Source organism: Dermacentor albipictus, chromosome 3, assembly GCF_038994185.2.
Source record: "Dermacentor albipictus isolate Rhodes 1998 colony chromosome 3, USDA_Dalb.pri_finalv2, whole genome shotgun sequence".
Classification (NCBI taxonomy): Eukaryota; Metazoa; Arthropoda; class Arachnida; order Ixodida; family Ixodidae; genus Dermacentor; species Dermacentor albipictus.
In genome coordinates this window covers 4,568,866-4,578,312 of record NC_091823.1, presented here as the reverse complement: position 1 = coordinate 4,578,312, position 9,447 = coordinate 4,568,866, and positions in this window count along the sequence as shown.

Below are 9,447 nucleotides of genomic sequence, written 5' to 3'. Positions count from 1 at the left end.
TTGTGAATCAACTATGTAAATACTCTACATGACGCGCCGTAGTGTTAGCAGCCATGAGCAATTCGTTTTTTGGAGGCCTGTTTCAGAGAGGGGTGAAAATAGCAGCAAATTTTTTCATAAGAAATGCGCGCCTAACTCTTTCTTTTACGCATTAATAAATGACCATATTTGACTAGAACTCACCAGGGTAATAAGAATCATGATTACAGTTTCGCTGGGCACTGTCTTTCTAACACGGATAACTTGCTGACGCCAATTACCAAAATTTTTCTTCCATGTAAAATACAATGTCTCTCATAGCTAAATACACACGGAATGTTAAGTGTTTAGCGAAGAATCATACACAACTTCGCGTGTTGAATTTGCAGAAATTCTTTTTACGCAATATCTATGGACAGACACGGCGCACATATGCATTGTAAAACTAGTAAACCCCTTTACCGCTACATAGCTTGCGATATCCAAGCCGCAAATTTTATCTACTGTCGCGCTTTACGAGAAAGAACTGTGGTTCAGGCATGGCAGCAGAAAGAAGCCGACATATCCTTCAACAATTACGGCTCCAGCCACCCATACCCCAAGCATACACGAAGGGAACGAGCGCGCGCAGCAGCCGAGCGAGCCGCAGCGAGCGGCGTCCTGGCCGTGACGTCACTCGCGAGAGGGCGCCGCTCCATGCGGCGTCTGCCTCAGCCAGAGCCCGAGAGGAGGAGGCAGCATTCGTCAAAGCGTGTCGCTGCCCGATGACGAAAAATAGTGTAGCCACACAACAATAATCGTTATCTGTCTTGTCCGCATTTCCCTTTAACGCGGTGGGGCCGGTACTTCCTAGCAACGAACTGCATGCGCGCTATCAGCATGACATAGCATTCCCGACAAGAAGTGTAATCAAAGTGTAATCATATACTCTCTTAAGCAAAATTACACCCTTTTGCCACACAACAATAATCGTTATCTGTCTTGTCCGCATTTCCCTTCTTTAACGCGGTGGGGCCGGTACTTCCTAGCTAGGTAGCTTTGGCACTCCTCAGGGATCTGTGCTCTCGCCGTTTCTATTTAACCTAGCTATGAGGTCTATTGCTGGGAAGCTAGCACAAATACCAGATCTCCAATATTCTTTATATGCAGACGACATTACCCTATGGATTAAGGGTGGCTCGGATGGCTACATTCAAGATACCTTACAAGAGGCTGCAGACGCAGTGGCTACGAGAGCCAGGTTCATGAACCTCGAGTGCTCGCCCACCAAATCTGAGCTGTTAATTCTATCCGCAAATAAACGTGTTACGCCGAACATTCAGATTAACGTTAACGGGAAGGAAGTTCCCGTAGTAGACAAAATCCGTGTACTTGGCATGCACATTCAATCTAATAGACTCAATACGTATACACTTCAAACGGTTACTGCCAGCGTAGGTCATACCACACGGCTAATAGGAAGGGTGTGCAATAAGCACGGAGGTCTCCGCGAGGCAGAATTGCTAAGACTGGTACAGGCGTTTTCTGTCAGTAAAATCACATTCTCCCTACCCTATCTCCACTTAACTAGGGCCGAGGAAGATAAAGTTAACTCACTGATACGCAGACTCTACAAATTTGCCCTTGGAGTGCCAAGTAGAGCTTCTACTGAGACTTTTGGCTACAGGTACCTTGAATACCTTTCGTGAGCTCGCAGAAGCCCACCTGACTGCTCAATACCGGCGCTTATCGAACACCCACACTGGTAGGCACATCCTAAACTCCCTAAGTATTGCCCCCGCATCCATGACCAATGAGAAATTCAATATTCCCCACTCGATACATGAGCACTTTCATATCCCTCCTCTCCCTAAGAATATGCACCCTGTTCATCACGAACATAGAAGGCAACAACGAGCTAAAGCCCTGCAGAAAAAGTTATTTAACTACAAAGACGTGCTCTATGTCGATGCCGCAGAGTATCCATGTGGACATAAATTCGCCATATCAGTCGTTGACTCCACTGGCAGTATTGCGACGGGAGCATCCATTATAGCCTCTTCCTCGGAGGAGGCAGAGGAGGCGGCGGTGGCACTCACTGCAACAATACCCAATTACTCTGTCATAGTAAGTGACTCCAAAACTGCCATACACAACTTTGGAGCGGGTAGGGTTTGCAGGACAGCCCTGGCCATTCTATCTCACAATCCGCCAGCCCAACTTCTGAGCTTAATCTGGACACCTGCTCACGCAGGCCTAATCGGCAATGAAGCGGCCCACCTAAGTGCTCGAGCTTTCACGAACCGGGCACAGGCAGGGGACGGTTCAGACGCCAATAATCTCCCTCAAGCATTCACCTCCAAAGACAAATTACTTACTTACCACGACATTTGCAGGCATTACAGCCTAGGTCGCCTAACCCTCCCTCCTTTAATGATTCGGTCGTCACGCATACACGAGGTACTATGGCGTAAACTACAGACTCGCACTTTTCTATCTCCTGCCTTACGTCACAAAATTCACCCGGGAATATACCCTACTTCAGCCTGCAAGTTTTGTCCTGCCAGCAGAGTGGACCTTGACCACATTATGTGGCAATGCAAAAACCACTCCCCTCCCCCTAACCTTTCTAGAGTTTTAGGTGGTAGGGAGCTGTGGGAGGCTGCCATGCACAGCTACAACCCCGAACTTCAGGAAGCTATCCTGAGGTGGGCTGAGGTGGTAGAGGAGGCCTACCGCGAGTAGGATAACCTCCCTCGCCTTCTTCCCGCACTTCCTTTCCCTTTAGGATGGGATAAATAAAGTTGTCTCTCTCTCTCTCCTAGCAACGAACAGCATGCGTGCTATCAGCATGCCATAGCATTCCCGACAAGAAAGTAGCGGGCGCGGCGTTTTCAAGAAAGGAAACGCAAGCAAGGCAGATGACGATTATCGTTGTGTGGCAGATATACACCTCAAAGAGTGTACCTTTGCCTAAGAGTGTAGCTGTAACTATTTAAAGCCCATTTATTCTGGGCTTTAAGTGTACACTCTTATACAAAGGTACACCGTTTGGGGTGTGTATCTGCCACACAACAATAATAGTACAATACACAACTTCTCGAAAGACAGACTGCTTCTCCATAATGAATAGTCTTAATAACATAAACAAATCATATGATGTATTACTGATTGTCTTTCTGAAAGGAAGGAACCGGATACCATATGATGCAAGAGGAAATTCTCTTTTCATAGTTTTTTGTAAAATGATCCAAAAATAAAATGCGTCATGAGAAAGAATAAAGCAATGTCCTACTGTCTCGGGCTGAATGCAAAGTGTATAATCATACATATAATCCATATATATATTATACATATAATCCTTTTTCATGAAGCCATGTTTTAACTGGCAGGGTGGAACTGTGCAGCTTAAAGAAAAAAAATTCAAAACCCTTCTGCCCTGAAAAGGTGGATGACCAGCAGAGCTGTAAACAACATGGTAAGAAAACTTGTGGTAAAGACTTATTGGCATCGCTCATTGTCACTTTGTGGTCGATTTGATGTACACTGATCAGCATACTGGCAACTGCAAACGCAATCTTTGATAATGTCAAATTGATGCATGTACGCCACTGGGTGGGTGGTTGGGCTGGACCGGTGTGGTATCACAAGCAATATGTCTGCAACACGAAAAGCGCAAACCACTCCCTTTTCGGTCTCGACACATCCACATTGAAACCACTGACGACCACAGGCATAGTGTCATTGCAACTAACCCACGCAAAGTATGTAGACATGCACCTTACGGGGCTACAAGCCATTGCATTTTTTACTTGCTTACTGGAGTATGAGCCATTGCTTGCAGGGGTATGACAGTTTTCGACGTGCTGTTCTGCATGTTGTATGCATGATTAGAAAGAACGTAAGCACTGCTCACTTCACTTTGCTGAGTGCTTGTAGCCTCTGCCTTATGGGGCTACGAGCCATTGATGATGATAGTTTTTGTGTGCGGACGTGAAACTTCTATGGTACCCTAGCCATATACAGCTCTGCTATAAAATATTTTCGCTGCTGGCGTTATACATATTCTGAAGACACGGCAAAGATCTTGACCAAACAGAGACAGATAAGGCTTTCGACACATAGGTTCAGGGAAAAGGTTATGTACAATTATATATATCTCACGATGTTTGATCAACGCTAAACAAATATTGTAGAGTGAATCTGGCTTTTAAAAATGAAATAGCACCGACATGATATTTTAGGAAGTCCCATAAAGGCAATTCTTGAGTAAAGCCTGTTGACAAAAAGAAAAGGGATGAACTTGGTGAAAACACGTTGGCGGGCTATTTGGTTAGAATCCATGGTAGAGTGTATAAGCGCGACTGAACGAGGACGTAGAAAGAAACAGATACACAGACGAAAGAAGCTTGGAAGCAAGAAATACATTGCATGCCTTACCTCTCGCAAAAATGGAGGTCATGTCCCTGCCAGGTTGTCACCTTTCGACAGATGGTGGTTGTCGCAGACATCCAATGAGGTCTAGTACTATGGAAATTATTGAGAGGCACACCAAGATATCACAGCGGAATATGGTTACAATGGATATTCGAGAGCAGAGAGAGAGTTAGAGCACACATGTCTAGCCAAAAACCCCTACTTTTATGAAAATTTACACTGCAGTTCCACAGAAATGCAGGGTAGTGTTATTGCCTCAGTAATACTGGACTTATTGATGCAAAAGAAGGCAATGTCATCCGCACAAGCTAGAACTTCAATTTACTCACCTGTGCACCTGTATCATTCAGTACTTGAATTGGCAAAGCAAAGAAGGGCAAACTTGGAGCCACTTATGCAAAGTGGTTCCAAGTATATTGCGAAAACTAAAGGCAAGAGCGGACAACCCTGGTGGACAAATGGCTGTACTCGATGCTTAAAGCACCTACTCGACAAGCGCTGGAGGTGATTTTATTACCACTAGTGCCTTGTGCGGGGCAATTCTAGCCCTCTAGTTTTTCAATTAATGATTGCTATTTATCTGTTGATATGGCATGAGAAAAAACACAAAAGCAGGTATTGTCATACTGCTGTATGCATTTCCCTGAGGCACTGCACATGAAAGTCACCACCCTTGCTCGACCAAGAATCTTGGCACACCATACTGTTTCATGAGCCAACCGAGCGTGAAGCTACATGCTCGTGAATTAGTGAAGGTTCACCTTGGCTTCTGTAGGTTGCCAGTGAAATTCATTTAGTTGTGCATCGAGTGCTGTGTTACACCAAAGACGCTTACATATTGTCTACTTTTATAGGTAAGGTGGAGCGAAACCATAAAATATATTGTTGTAGCACCTGAGGTTGTCAATAAAGCAAGGCAACTAGTATTCTGTGTTGCAGCTAGAGTTATTTTCTTTGAGTTCACATACCTTGTACTCTTTACCTCCAGAGTTATCTTTGAAAGAAATCGTTCCCACAATGCTAATCTTTTCCAAATCCTTTATAAATCACCAAATTAAATAAATGCCCAAAATACAGTCAACATTCATAAAATTTAATTCTAGAGAAAGTTGGCTTCACTACATCGCTTGAAGTTGGCTTTTATTCTTTGCTTTTATATATATATATATATATATATATATATATATATATGTATGTATATATATATTGCTACGCAAATGAGGGGTAAACACTGAAGGCTATTTACACTGTATATTTACAAAAACAACAAACAACAGCAGTTAGTCTTCGTCGGGGTGCCCGCGTGTACCGTTCAAAAGAAACGCACAATATGCATGTAGCATTATCGCCGGTGGCAGAAGCACCGTCCTGGTGCACCTAAAGAGTGGCGTCAACAGGAGAGTAATAGGATTTGAGGCACGTGACATGCACATCAGTGGAATGCAGGGCACATGAGGCAATGGCGCTGAATGGGACGATTTCATATGTAACTGGAGTAACGGTATGCAGCACTCAGTATGGGCCTGTGTGCTAAGACTAGTTTTTCTGACAGCCCAACATGACGAGTCGGGGACCACAGCCATACCAGAGATCTGGGCGAAAAGTGAATGTCTCTGTGTTGATGATTGCACACACCCTGTTGGTTCTCTTGGGCTGCCAGGAGGTGAGCATAGGCAATTTCGCATGCTTGGCCTGCCCTGGTGATGGTGTCAAGGGCATATTCGCTGGCCTCCGCTGCGGTGCATGGAAATGATGTGTCAAATGGTAATGTGGGTTCTCGGCAGAAGAACAGAAAGAATGGAGAATAACCGGCAATGTTGTGGCGCGAAGAACTGTATGCAAATGTGACATAGGGTAGAGCAAAGTAGCAATTAGTATGGTCGGAAGAGACATACTTTGTAAGCATGTCTTTCAGGGTTTTAGTCAGACACTCCATGAGACCATTAGTTTGTGGATGGTAAGACGTAGTCAGCTTGTGCTTCGTTGAGCAGGACTGCAGGATATCGGCGATGACCTTCGAAAGGAATGTCCGGCCACGGTCAGTGAGCAGTTGGTTCGGAGCTCCAAGTTCTAAAATCACGTCGTGCAGAAGAAAATTGGTGACATCTGTGGCACAGCTTGTTGGAAGCACTCTGGTGATTGCGTAATGCGTGGTGTAATCTGTCACCACAGAGACCCACTTGTTGTCAGACGCTGATAGAGAAAGGGCCAAGTAAGTCCAAGCCAATGCGAAAGAATGGCTCCGAAGAGACGGTTTAAGGCACCCGGCAGGGAGCATTGATGGTGTTTTTCAGCACTGGCATTTCTCAAAAGCCACCACATATTAGCAGACAGAGTGGGCGAGGCCTGGCCAAAAAGAAGCGACGGTGAATACGGTCACAAGTGCAGGAGACGCTGAGGTGACCGATTACGTATTAGGGAGCACAACCTAGAGAGCTGACAAGGGGCTGTAAAACTATGCCCATCTCATGCTTGCATCCTTTCTTCAGGTTGTGTGAAACTGTGTGTATGTATAACATCACCACAACCTTTTTTGGTTTCCGCTTTTCCTGTGTGGTTGCGGTAGTGCCATTTGAGAAAAGCTTAAAAAGTGCATGTGAGGAGAGATGTGTAAAGCCCCTCGCAACTTGCACCACCGGGATTGTTTACAAGATTCCGCTCTGCTGCAATAAAGTTTATGTTGGCCAAACGGGTTGATGCATAAATGACCGACTCAGGGAGCACTGTCTTTAATGGCTGTAGCGGGTGGTATGCACCTACCTGCGCACATCAAAGATTGCGGTTGCACTCTGCTGTATAGAAATGCAAAGATTTTAAAGAAGTCTAATGACAGACTGGCGAGGGAAATATTTGAGGCCGGCCATATGTACGCACAATCTGCCTTGTGTGTCAGTGTCCCATCAGTTGCGCTGACTGATGAAGAAATTAGTTGTTTCCTAGGGGATTAGCATTTTTACAACTTCTGCATCTGAATGTGTACGAGCTTTGTACCTGCCTTCCGACTGCGCCCCTCCGGTTCCTGGAAAACCGTTTATCAACTTCAGTTGCGAGTGTCTGTCCTGTCCACTGTTTCTTCCTGGCTGTACTTCCGCTCAATGGCACTACATGATGTACCAACTGGCCCAACAGTCTATGCTTCTGAACTTAAATTCTAGTGACTGTTGAAAGCAGAAATTCGATTCAGGTCCCGAATTCTTTCTATGGAATTTTCAAAACATGGCAAGTTTGAAAAATACAGAAGCATAAAGTTTAAAAACTCCCATCTCTGCACCTAAAACAGATACCGCACTTTTGTAAACTTTATCCATTAGAGCATCCTAAGCAGACAAATTTGATAGATCAAGTTATATCTTACGTGAATCCGTTACACTGTTTGCAAGGGTATTGCAAATGTTTTACTCAATTCCGTGGTCTCTTTGAAAACCATGTATATCAATTTTGTCCACTTTAGATGTACTATTAGGTGCAATTTAGAGAATTGTGATATCATTTATCATTGCTGAGCTCGAGTTGTAAGCTTCATAGTTTTGTTTTGTGAAAACTTGAGATTTTTGTCGATATTTATTAAAAAATTGACAACCTAAATAAAAAATTTGCAATGAAAAGTCATTGATTTAAAATTTTTCTTTTAAAATGATAAACGTCTTCAAATTTCGTGCAGTGGTTACAGGGAAAAACAATTTCTCTTTTCCCATGTATTTAGATAGGAAGCCCCGAGCTAAATGGCCACAAGTGCATGCATAATGGCCACAAGTGCATGCTACAAATGTTACAACAAATGCTGCAGGCACGGCACACTTTAGCGTTCAATATGAACAGCAGCAAGGGACAATACAGACTAGCCAGTGTAAGGAATGCTTTGTATAAAACTAAAAGTCGGAGAACAGCATAATTGTCTTTCGTTTGACAGTGCAGCGTACCCCACCACCTATACTGGCCACTTCGCAATTTGACTTTGACCCACTGTGGTTGCTCAGTGGCTATGGTGTTAGGCTGCCGAGTATGAGGCCGCGGGATCTAATCCCGGCCACAGCGGCCGCATTTCGATGGGGGCAGAATGCGAAAATACCCGTGTACTTAGATTTAGGTGCATGTTAAAGAGCCCCAAGTGGTTGAAATTCCCAGGGTCCTCCACTTCAGCGTACCTCATAATCAGAAAGTGGTTTTGGCACACAAAACCCCATAATTTTTTAAAATTTGACTTGCACAAGTGCCAGTTCTTCACAAGCCAATGGTTATCTTGCACGCACTACTTTGGAAATACAGGCAACGTGCAAGCTCTTAGTAGCACACTACGTGGTGCAGCACTAGTCAATACGTGCAAGTAAATATCTCCCGCTATAGTTATGACAGTTACTCAAGCTAGCATAACGAGGCATGGTTTAAATTCAATGCCTGAATGCTTGTCAGGGCACATTGGTAAGGTTTGCAACATGCTAAATTGATTTTATATGAACAGCTTTCTTTGTGGCCACTATTCTGTTGCCACCATGTAGTACTAAAACAACTGCAATTATTGCGATATCTTAAACAAAATATCCTTTCTTGGTTAAGAGGCATTTGTTGGAAAGGTTTAACCTTCCAAAGCAGACGACTGGGCTGGATCATTCCTGCATGTTTTATCTTCCAAGGACCACGATGCTCTGCTGCATATGTCTGATGTGAACTCACTCAGTAACACGCATGGCTTTCGAGAACTGGTTCAGTAGGTGCAGCCAAATTGGAAAACTAAGCTTTAACGACACCAGCCGCTGTCGCTTACGTTGAGGAAAGAGTTCCCCCTTTCTGCAAGTGTACAGCCGTGCATGCCCAGCTTAAATAGACAATCACACAAGCCTCCCCCCCCTCCCCCCCACTGCATGCCGCACTCTACCTCTTCCTTGAATCCGGCAAGGCTTCAGTTATCAAGCTCATGCAAGCCGTGAAAGGGGTATGCACTCATTGCACAGAGTGTCATCTAATTTTTGTTGAAGACCATCCGGCCACCAAGAATAGATGGAAGCTGCATCACTTAAACCAGTGTCACAAATGCACTTACCCCTCATAATTAGA